Raw genomic sequence first — 12,058 nt, forward strand, 5'->3', positions numbered from 1 at the left:
AGAAGGGAAGCGGGAGACATCACCATGATTAAGGAGCTGGAAACTTCGCCATGAAGACGCTGCGGACACGCGACCGCCTTGACTCCGAGCCGCAGTGTCCCAGGCAGCATCCACGGGTGCTCAGCTGGGTGATGGCTTGTGCAGTACAAGTGTGTGTCTTGTTCAGGAGCAAAGTGACCGTGAAGTCACGTGATGCTGACTGCAGGTGAGTGAGTTCTGCCAGAGTTCAATTTCACCATGTATTTGATTTTTGAATTAATCTCTGTCGCTGCTAGTGAGGAACCCCTTTCCTGTTGCCAGTTCCCTTCCAACTGAACCTTTGCTTCAGGCACATGACCCCCTCACTGTGTATGAGGCCTTACTGCAGTGCCAACCGTTCCCAGATATCACCTCCACTGTTGCCTGGGAGGAGCCTGTTCTATCTAAGCCATGAGCGCTCCACTCCACAGATACTACAGGGAGCCCTGCTCATCAGCTCTGGTCCTGCTTCTCATGAAGAGGGCATGAATGAACCAGTTAGCTCTGGAGAGGAGTCCCACGGAGTGCTCACTTTCACCTGGTGATGTGTGGAGGTGGGGACTCTGGGTCACTAGGCTCTGGTACCCACAGGTCTGGCCAAGGCTGGGTGGCTGCATAGACTTCTGAGGACCTCCTTGACATTGCTACCTGTGTCTGGGACACACACACTGCCCAGCATTGTGGGGCTAACACAATGGGAAACTTCACCGCACAAGGGAGCCTCTATCTACCCAGGAGGACCAATCTCAGCCAGTGGAAAACAAAATTCTACTGGTTTTACAATAATCCCAAGACTTCTTTCTCCCAGCTCCTTAGGAGAGCCTGGAAGGGGCTTCCTGTGAATGACTCTGGAAGATAACGCTTGCTTGTCATAGGACTGGCTTAGGGTTGGCCTTCTGGGACCAGAGAGGACACTGTACTCTTGGATACTGCCAGGCCTCAAGCCCATGGCACTGACTTTTCCCTCCACTCTGGCTGGGTATTGTAAGGGTTTGTGTCGGCCCCATATCACATCACGTCACGTCATATCACGTCACATCACGTCACGTCATATCACGTCACATCACAGTGGAAAGGTGTTTAGGCATGTGTGAGCGTGGAGAGCATCAGGCATCCCTCCCAGATTGGAGCGCTGGGCCTCACACACCTTGAGCTCCAACTCTCAGTTGTCAGGAATCATGAGCAGTTGCAGCAGCTGAGCTCACCTGCTGACTGTCAAGGCCCTCCTTGAACACTGTCATTAAACCTTGTGGCAAAAGCCAGGTAGGAGAACATGTTACCTTCCTTGCCCTGGGTAGCCTGCTCCACTAGAAGTGGTGTCGAAACAGCCAAGGAATGGTAAGCTTCTAGACCTGTGCCTTCCTTAGGCTGCCCTCCACCCTCAGAGGTACAGATGGTGACCTGGGAGCACTCAGGCTAGAAGCTCCAAGCCCACCAGGCAGCTGCCCCATCCCCTCAGCTTTCAGCAACGCCAGGTCCCTCACTGCACACTGTAAATAGGTTTGTCTTCCATTGTCTGTCCTACAATGCACAGAAGGATGACTACAACTGGAATGGTCTTCCAGGTTCCCACGAGGCCCAAAGCCCTTGTTCACTGGGAATCAGGGGGGCCTTGGAAGGGGCAGATATGTCAGGATGCCAGGTTCTGTTTAGGAGCCTTATACTCGGGTGTGGTGTGGAAGGGATGTGGCACGAAGGAGAGGAGACCTGAAGTCACAGTGACGCTCACATGTGACCACTGAGAATGGGAGCCCCTCGGCTCAGCAGTACGCTGGGCAGGGCCCTCAGAGCTGCTCTACACACAACGCCTCATGCACGGCAGTCAAATATACCCTGGATCGCTGCGACAGAACTGTGCAGTGTGTAGCGGCTTTGTGCAGGACTCTGAATCTAGGCAAGCAGCCCGCCTTTAAAATTTCTGTACAAAACACCACCACCGAGAAACACCAGACCCAGTCTATCTGGTCTGAAAATGAGACCACTCAACAGAGGTCCCCCAATTCTGGGCAACTGTGGTGGGAGGGGCATTCGTGGAGAAGACGGTCTCTAAAGAAGCTGGGGCAATCTGTAGAGTTATTGGCTAGTCCCTAAGTCTTCCTTGGAGTAGTCAGTTGCATACCTACACTGGGAATAGGAGTCCGGGGACAGGTGGCCTGCACCCCCCCTTGGGAGGGATGAAGAAAAGCTCCCTCACCCTTGCACTCAGGACGGAGGAACACCCCCCCACCCCCGTCTCCACGGAGCTTTGGGTAGGGGCAGTTTCCTGTGGACACTGCCTTCCTGCCTGAAGCCTGGAACAGCCAGGGCAATTCAGAGCGTCTGCCTAGGGGTTGGGGGGGGGACTGGTCCCCCCCTTTCCCTCTAATTGGATTTTCTGAAAGGACCGGATCCCCCCTCCCCCCAAGCACCAGAGGCACAGAAGCTGCTGAGGCTGGCGCCCTTCTTGTCTTTCTCTGCCACATTAACCCGGTAGGGGGTTTAACAGCCCACCATCTTGAGGAGCAGTCGTCGAGTGATGAAAGCCCCCAGTGCAACTTAAATGGTTATTAGCTGGTAGGGGACGTCCCCTGCTTTCTAATGCTGCCATGTAAATAACAATAATAAAGAAAATAATAACGTAAAGTATGAATGCCCTGCCTTCTCAGCCAGGGTTGTACCTACCACCCACCGTCCACCGGGCCCTGCGGAGTCTAGGATTTACTTAGGGCCTGGGGCGAGGGCATGGCTTTCGGGTCTCTGGACCAGCCTGCTTCTGCACTCAGCCAGCAGATGTCGCCCAAGTCATCTCCCAGCTGCACTGGGAGCTTCCGTGGATAAAGTCCTTTAAACAATACACACACACACACACACACACACAGCCAGCCAGCCAACAACAAAAGAGTCAAGGGGTTCCTTGCTCTATTAAGAGCCACAAAACATACATATTTGCCAAATGGAAAGGTGTAGAATTAACTGGAAAAGATATTGGGTTTATATTCCTCGGCTCCCTTGGGGGGGTTCATAATTAATTAATAAATATTTGTGAAGGCTTTGGTAAGTATTGAGGTACCGTAGGTGCGCTAACCAAAGCAAGCTTTCCCGAGTATTACAACCCCTGCACAGGACCAAGATTGGGACGTAAAGACTGGAGCAGTGCCACCAGCCAGTGTCCCAGCTGCACTTTCCCCTAAATGAAGTATCCAGGGAGTGGAGGAGCCTGGGTTAGACCCTCTCGATGGCCACACTGTGTTTCTGATGCGAGTAAACGACGGTTTGGCTCTGAGTGTCTGAAAGAACACCCAGAGCAGTTTTTACCTCCTCATGTCTATCCCATACTGCATTAAAGCCCACGGATGTGGCCACTGCTAAACGTGGCCTGCGGCAGCGGTGGCTGCCCTGTGGCTTTATTCATCTTTCTGGAGAGAGGCAGCGTTGCGACATCTTCCCTGATACAACAGGTTTCTATGGTTACACGAGACATAACTATGTTATATGTCCCATGTCATGTGGAAGGAGCAGCCAGGCGCTGTGTGCAGAAGACCCCCGGGGGACAGCACTCGTGTGGTGGTTCTCTGCAGTCAGCTAAATATTTGTTTCTGGCTTTACAGCAGGAGAGGCAAAGGAACTGCTCAAGAGGCTGTCTGCAGCCCTCACAGATGCATCAGCATGACAGCCATGCTGCAAGCCAGCTCCTGCTTTGTGGGGCTTGAAAAGCAGGCGCTGGTGAGCCCCCGAGGGGCAGAGGCCATGTGTGCCACCCTTACTGGGGGGAACAGGGTGGCCTGGCTTCTCTTGTTGGTTGAATATGTACAAGTCCCTATGGGTCCAAATTATTCTGTCAGGGCTCTGCAGGGTTTCTTGTTTTGTTTTGTTTTTGTTTTTTGTTGTTTGTTTTTTTCACACCTAAGGATGGCACAGGGAACTTTGCATCCAGGACTTACTTTTGCATTAAGAGAAACAAGTCGCTATGATTCCATGGGCCGGGGGTGGGGTGCAGAACGTTGGAAAATTAACACAAAGAGCAAGGGCAGTTTGATTTCTGCAGGTATTTTTGTTGTGCAAATTGCAAAGCAATGCTCAGTAAACAACTGCTACCGCCTGTGTAGGCTGTCCTGTCCTCTGACGCTCGCCCCTGGGTGGAGAATCACTGACCTGATGCCACTATTTCTTGACCTGGTGGGTGCAGGACAGTGGTTGGTTTCAGGGCAGGTGAGATCCTGTCTGTCTTCACCCTTTTTTCTGTTTGTTCTCCCCAGCCCACAAGATAGGTTCTGTATGACTCCAGCTAGCATCTAACAACTCCCGCTCCTCCTGCCTCGGGCTTCTGGAACTGTGTCCTCTTTTCCCATGCAATGATTAGAGAGCAGAAAGAACGGGTCAGCAATGCCTGGGAAAGGAAGGAGAAATGTGCTCTGCACAGACCCACGTGTCTGCTTTGAGGAGCTGTGCACACGCTTACAGAGCGCAGGGTCTAGCCTGCTGCTTTCAGGCTGCGAGGAGCTAAAGGAGGTGCAAACACACTCTGATGTGCGGTGGTCAGAGGCTGGCTTGAGCGCAGCTCTGATATCCAGTGGATAAAGATCTGAGCTAATATGGGATGAGGCCTCTCTGTGAGCCTGGACTGACTTGAAGACGTGCACACATCAGGCAGAGGCTGTGCCAAAGATCCCTCCTGGGTCTGAGGCCAGGCTGGCCGCTATGTATGCCACACGCATGATGCAGAACCAGCGTTTCTGGGCTGCAGTGGAGAGCGCCAAGCACGGCATTTGGGTTTGATTTTAAAGTCAGTGTCTGAGGCCAGCACAGATGAAGGAGCAGAGAGGATCAGATCAAGGATAAGGTCTGATGAGGCGGGGTGTGTGTGGGGTGGCTTCCAAGTGACGTGCTAACCCTGACGCGCAGCCAGCTTCCCGCCAGTCTGGTACCTAGTTACGCTGCTCTGTACCTCTCTCTAGACAACCCACACCTCTCCTCACCGATAACAGTTCTCTGGGGACCTCCTCTGTAGAGGGGGGCTCCCTTACTAATCCCTAGCAGCTTTAAACACGCAGAGCCTTACTGAATGGCCAACACTTTGGGGTTTAATTACATAAAATCTCAGATCTCTTCCAGGTCTTAAATGGAATCTGCGGTGTTAAAAAAAAATAGCTGAAAGAGAGCCCACAATACAGAGAGCTTCCCTATCTTCGGATCCAGTGTGCTTCTGTGGCTACGTTTTTTGGCAGAGCTGGTCAGAGCAGGCTCCTGCTGCTGCATTTTTGTGGGGATGAGCACACTGCCCGAGCGGAATCAAAGCGGGCAGTGAAGCAGCGATCCGTCCACGAGCTTCACAGACTCTCTGAGTGCGAAGGCAGGGAACTCTGACTGTGCCCACTCACCAGCTTGTCATGCGATACTCACTAAGCCCCTCTGTGCAATCACACACAGTCACACAGCCTTTGTTTCTGGATCCAAGGTCTAGAGATAGTGGGTGGCACAGGGGAGGGATCCCCAGTGGCACAGTTAGATGAGGCAAGGTGGACATATCTGAGAACGAGTGTACCTCTCAAGAAAGGACGCGTGGACAAGTGCCACCAGTTGTTAGAGGTTCTTGGAAGGACAACGGAAGGGGCCCATGCTTTGGGGAAGGCAACCCTTGCAGGGCCCTGAGGGTCTGGTAAGTAGGAAGGACAGGAAGATCAGCCTCTGCCATGCAGGCTGTAGGTAAGGGCTGTGCTGGGGGGTGGGGGAGACTTACGATGCCTGACCTCACCACAAGGTGAGGATGAGGGTCCGCACAGGAAATGAGATGTGGTGTTTCCCAAGGCCTGCTGTTCTGCTCTCTCACCTGTTGCCACCCGTAGGTCATGGGAGACTCGCTGTCAGACTACCTACTTGGCATGGGTCTGTCTCTCCAGGCCCAACTGATGTTCCTTTTGCCCCCAGGAAGGTGTCTCCAGTTCACACTGTACATCACATGCTCAATGCTCTCCCCTGAAGTAATCACATGTCCCTCCCGTCTAGCACCCGCCACTTACTACTACATGACATTTTCTGCCACACAAGTTTTCTGCAGTCACCGTGCAGCCTGGAGACCTCTGCTGCCTTTCCTTATGTGCACATCACGTCTCCCTCTGTAGACCAGGCTGGCCTTGGACTGAAGTCTCCCCTTAGCCTCTCAAGTGCTGTTCTAGTTGTGTTTTGGTCACCGTGATAAACACTGAGTCTAAGGGCAAACAGGGGAGGACAGGGTTTGTTTGGCTTATACTTCTGGGTCATAATGCATCACTGAGGGAAGTCAAGTCGGGAACTCAAAGCAGGAACCATATAGGAATGCAGCTCACTGGGTCCTCAAGAGTTAGCTTTCTCACAGCCCGAACCCACCTGCATAGGGATGGTGCCGCCAACAGTGGGCCAGTCATTCCCACACCAGTCAAGGCACCTCACAGACATGGCCACGGTCAGTCTGATCCAGACAGTTCCTCGGTTGATGGTCCCTTTGATCACATGACTCTGGGTTGTTCCCTCTAAGCCCCTCCTCTCCTGTTGTCACACAGACCGCACATAAGACTTGCCTTTCCAAGTCTACCTTCTTGCACTTAACACGATGATCCCTAGTCCCATCCATCTCCCTTAGGGTGGTGTAGGTTTGTCCTTCTTTACGGCTTAATAAAACAACGTGTATATATGCCACATATCCTTAACCCATCTGTCTAGGCTAGGCTGGGCTGAGTCTTGGCTTCTGTGAACAGGGCCACAGTGAGCGTAGGTGTTCAGGCATGCCAGGTAGGCAGTCGGCCAATCAGCCTCCCACAGGAGATTCACTTAGGTTTAAGGTGAGCTCAGGAGTGGATACTCTACATTTTTAAGATTGTCTGTCCACAATGCTTTGTATATTTTCCAAAAATTTTATGGTAAAAAATTAAAGCTGTGGGAAAGCTTAAAGATTCTTAGAGTGAATACTGAGATGCCTCCTAGCCGGACCTTGGCATCCCCAATGTTTACTGCCTGTCTACCCAGCTCTCTTTCCAGCCATCTGCATAGTTTCCTACCTGGGTGCTGTTTAAATATCATACACTGAGTTACAGCTGACGCTCTTTCAAAAAACTTCCCAAGGCATATCGGGGCTGGAGAACAACAGTGGCATATGCATCTTAATATAAAATATGAGTACAAAACTACACAAAATGAACTTCACAGATCTTAACTTACATTGAGTCAAAATGAACTTCACAAATCAGCCAGGGACAATGTGTTAAAAACCCTGCAAAGAAACAAAGTTTCTCTGTGACCTCCCCCTAATTGGTTTTGGCCTCCATGTTGGAGGCCACCTTTGTCCTGCCTTTTCCCTACAGAGATCACTGAAGTGGTGCCTGAAGGCAGAGATCATGGTCCCAGAGCAACTGGCCTTCCCTATGTCTTGTTCTCCTTCACTACAGGGTTTGTGGACGTCACCTGTGATGTTCGCTTTCAGTTCACGCTCTTGACCACAGCATGTGGAGTAGCACCAGGCTTATGGCCTGCTGTGGGCATGAGACATGAAACTGTCATCCTCGTAGAAGTCATTGTCATTAGAAGCTGTCCTTCCTCCGGGGCAGATGCCTCACAGTGGAGTCGCATGCGCACAGTGAGGGTACGGTCATCACAGCAGTGTCCGGGGACTTCCCAGGGTGCAAGGCTACAGTCACGAACAGAACACTGTCTTCTCCCTCTGCTTCCTCGGCATCTGCGAGGCCAGCTTTTATCATCTTACCCCTCCCAGCAGTGCCCTACAGTTTGAGTCACACTTCCTAAATGACTAGTGACACACTTCACATGACTTTTAAGATTCTATTTACATTTTGCCACTTTTAAATATTGAGCTGTTTGTACTTTAGTGAGCCATAAGGTTCTTTGAATATTTTGAGTCCCTTATTGGCGGTGTGAGGTGTGGCCTGCCTGCTTATGAGTGCCAGTGTGGAATTATGATGCCTAACATGCTTTTGTTCACGCTGTGGGTCACCTTCTGCCATTTTCTGTTAACTGTTGCTCTAACCCAGGAAGACACTCGGCGTGCTCCTCTTAATGGTGTGTGTGCAGCTGTAACTGTTGTCTCTTGTGTTTGACGTGAGGGTGGAGAGTAATTTCCCCCAGACACAGCTCAGTCCCATCAGCACCGGTTGTGGGACCACAGTGAGGCTGGGCGTCACATGGTATGTGTTCTCCAATGGGATTTTTCTCTATTAAGGTCGTTTTATTTTTATTATTATTACTACTATTATTATGACTATTATTATTACTATTATTATTATTATACCACGCAGGGCTGTTTGCCTGTGTATATGGGTATTGCATACATGCCTGCTGTATGCAGAGGTCAGGAGAAGGCATTGGATCTTCTGGAACTGGAGTTACAGATGGTTGCTAGTGCAGTGTGGATGCTGACAATTGAACCCTGGTCCTCTGGAGTACAGCCAGGGCTCTTAACTACTGAGCCACCTCGACAGTCCCACAACTTCAGGCTTGCAGGCCAAAGGGTGTCTGTCACAGCCCTCCACGCTGTCGTGCACGAGGCAGATGTTAGCCTCGTGCTAGGGCTGGAAAGGACTCTGTTCTACTGCTTTCAAGATGACTTCATATAAGTTGTTTTTTAATATTTTTTCTGGTGCTAGGTCTTTTTTACACACCAGGCAAGCACTCTGTGCTCAGCTACAATCCCAGCCCTGCAGGCTTTTATTCTGAAATACTCCACAGACTTCATTAGAAAAATCTCCTAGGACTTAAGTGAATTTACTGTGGAGTTAAGGTTCGTGATAAGGCCTTTCATATTCTGTTTGATGTGGTACTGTTGGTTTTGGTAGAATGGGATTTTAAGAAGTTTCTGTATTTCATCTTAGTCGCCGCACATTTGGTCCAAACTTCGTAACATTCTCCTATCCTCATACACAAGTTTGCCGCTTCTCGCAGCTCCGTGGTCTTAAACTGTATTTTCTCTTTCCCCTTTTCCTAGTCCTATTGGGTTTCCATTGTGAAAACCCCGGGGAAATAGGAATAGGATTTCTGTTTATATATGTAATATAAATTGTATATTATTTATGTATTTTATATACACACACACACACATATATACACACAATCTCATATACTTAAAAAACAAGGATGGGGGCTGGGGATTTAGCTCAGTGGTAGAGCGCTTACCTAGGAAGCGCAAGGCCCTGGGTTTGGTCCCCAGCTCTGAAAAAAAGAATCAAGAAAAAAAAAAAAAACAAAAAAAAACAAGGACGACGTAAGCGCCTTGCTCAGCCACCGTCAGAGACGCTTCCTCCTGTGTTGGGAACAACACAGAGACCCACAACTGGACAGTGTGCAGAGAGTGAGAGATTTTGGAGCACTGGGCTCTAAATGGGATGTCTCCATTGAGCCCTGCCCCGAGGGGCTCAGAGAGCTCTGCAGAAGAGGAGGGGGGGACTAAGATCCAGAGGAGATGGAGGTCGCCAAGGACACGAGGCCTTCTAAATCAACGTGGCTGACGCACAGAGCCACAGAGATGGAGGCAGCGTGCACCTCGCCTGCACTGGTCTAACCCAGATGGGGTCCCAGAGCTCAGGGAAGTGGAGCCCAGCTCCCATCCCTAACCTGGCACTCCGTCTGATTGACGACTGCTCACATCAGAAGATTTAGTTTGTCCGATGGAGTCTCGCTGGGTATAGAGACCATACTTGAGGACAGGTCTGTGCCCAGCAGCGGACTCACAGTGAGCTCAGTGTATGTTTGAAATCTTTTTGTCTTATTTCGCTCTTGGCTTTTACCCTTTTAATCTTAGCAGACTTCTGCTTGTATATCATGGTTTCTGATTTGGGTTTCCTTTTATAGATTATGGATTTTTGTGTGTGTGTTTTATGATTTTCTTTTTATTTGCCTGCTTGTTTGAGAGAGAGAGAGAGAGAGAGAGAGAGAGAGAGAGAGAGAGAGAGAGAGAGAGAGAGAATGTTTGAAGGCCAGGAGGCTCTGGGAGATGGGGGAGGGAAACCTTGATCAGAATATATTCTATGGAAAAAATATTTTCAGTATAAAAGAAAAAAAAAAGGGAAAAACCTAGTCTTTAGCCTTCGTTCTCCTCATTCCTTTCTGAGGACCTGCTCTCCCGGCACACATTTACCTTCAGCCTCAGGAGTAGGTGCTTCACCAATGCGGGTCCCGCGGTCTAAGAGCAGCTGTGTTTCGCTTTTGTTCTTGGAGGGCTTGTTCCTTGGCTGTTTATAGAGCTGGGGTCAACAGTGTACATCCTTTGGAGGCGTCCTTCTCCCACAACCACATGGTGACAGCTGTCTAGACCTCTCTGCTGCCCTAGGGAGGCTCTCAGCCTGGCTCGCAGGAGTCTGGTACCCAGGCACTGGTGTTTGCTGTTGTCTTTCCTCTTGTTCTTGGGGCCCTTTGGCTTCGTGAGTTCTTCTCTCAGCTCTGCCTCCCAGACTCTTCTTGTGTTGCTTCTGCAAGTACTGGGCTGTTCACCTCAGAGGCTGTGATTTTAGACACAGGCCTTTCGCTGTTATTTTTAGAAGTCTCTGGGTCGACGATGAAACCTTTGACATGTTCGCTGTGAGCACAGTTGATTGTGTGTGGTGACGACAGCTGGGAAATCCTTTCCTGAAGACTTTCAACTTCTGAGTCACCTCAGGAATGGTAATAGTTGGCCGCCTTCCTTTTTAAAAATGAGTTATATTTTCCTAGATTCTTTGTGTTGTGAAGACTTTGGTAATCATATGACCTCTGTTACATTCCTTTAAAAGTACCACTTTCTTTCTAAAGCAAGTACTGACCCTGGCTGGGCTCCAGTGTGAGTGCTCTCCCCTCCTGGGCTCCAGTGTGAGTGCTCTCCCTCCTGGGCTCCAGCATGAATGCTCTCTCTCCTGGGTTCCAGCGTAAGTGCTCTCCCTCCTGGGCTCCAGTGTGAATGCTCTCCCTCCTGAGCTCCAGTGTGAGTGCTCTTCCCTCCTGGGCTCCAGTGTGAATGCTCTCCCCTCCTGGGCTCCAGCGTGAGTGCTCTCCCTCCTGGGCTCCAGCGTGAGTGCTCTCCCTCCTGGGCTCCAGCGTGAATGCACTCCCCTCCTGGGCTCCAGTGTGAATGCTCTTCCCTCCTGGGCTCCAGCGTGAATGCTCTCCCTCCTGGGCTCCAGCGTGAGTGCTCTCCCCTCCTGGGCTCCAGTGTGAATGCTCTCCCTCCTGGGCTCCAGTGTGAATGCTCTCCCTCCTGGGCTCCAGTGTGAGTGCTCTCCCCTCCTGGGCTCCAGTGTGAATGCTCTCCCTCCTGGGCTCCAGTGTGAATGCTCTCCCTCCTGGGCTCCAGTGTGAATGCACTCCCCTCCTGGGCTCCAGTGTGAATGCTCTCCCCTCCTGGGCTCCAGCGTGAATGCTCTCCCTCCTGGGCTCCAGCATGAGTGCTCTCCCCTCCTGGGCTCCAGTGTGAATGCTCTCCCTCCAGGGCTCCAGCGTGAATGCTCTCCCTCCTGGGCTCCAGCGTGAGTGCTCTCCCCTCCTGGGCTCCAGTGTGAATGCTCTCCCCTCCTGGGCTCCAGCGTGAATGCTCTCCCTCCTGGACTCCAGCATGAGTGCTCTCCTCTCCTGGGCTCCAGCGTGAGTGCTCTCTCTCCTGAGCTCCAGTGTGAATGCTCTCCCTCCTGGGCTCCAGCGTGAGTGCTCTCCTCTCCTGGGTTCCAGTGTAAGTGCTCTCCCTCCTGGGCTCCAGTGTGAATGCTCTCCCTCCTGGGCTCCAGCGTGAGTGCTCTCCTCTCCTGGGCTCCAGTGTGAATGCTCTCCCTCCTGAGCTCCAGCGTGAGTGCTCTTCCCTCCTGGGCTCCAGCGTGAGTGCTCTCCCTCCTGGGCTCCAGTGTGAATGCTCTCCTCTCCTGGGCTCCAGCGTGAATGCTCTCCCTCCTGGGCTCCAGCATGAATGCTCTCTCTCCTGGGTTCCAGTGTAAGTGCTCTCCCTCCTGGGCTCCAGTGTGAATGCTCTCCCTCCTGAGCTCCAGCGTGAGTGCTCTTCCCTCCTGGGCTCCAGCGTGAGTGCTCTCCCTCCTGGGCTCCAGTGTGAATGCTCTCCTCT

The 12,058-nt window shown here is 51.5% G+C and overlaps 1 protein-coding gene across 5 annotated transcripts in view; it reads right to left on the reverse strand.

The window, feature by feature from the left end:
• Ttc28 (tetratricopeptide repeat domain 28) overlaps nt 1–12,058 on the reverse strand; it is a 440,646-nt gene that overhangs the window by 31,819 nt on the left and 396,769 nt on the right. The window lies entirely within an intron of this gene.

The sequence above is a fragment of the Rattus norvegicus genome, chromosome 12, assembly GCF_036323735.1.
Source record: "Rattus norvegicus strain BN/NHsdMcwi chromosome 12, GRCr8, whole genome shotgun sequence".
NCBI lineage: Eukaryota > Metazoa > Chordata > Mammalia > Rodentia > Muridae > Rattus > Rattus norvegicus.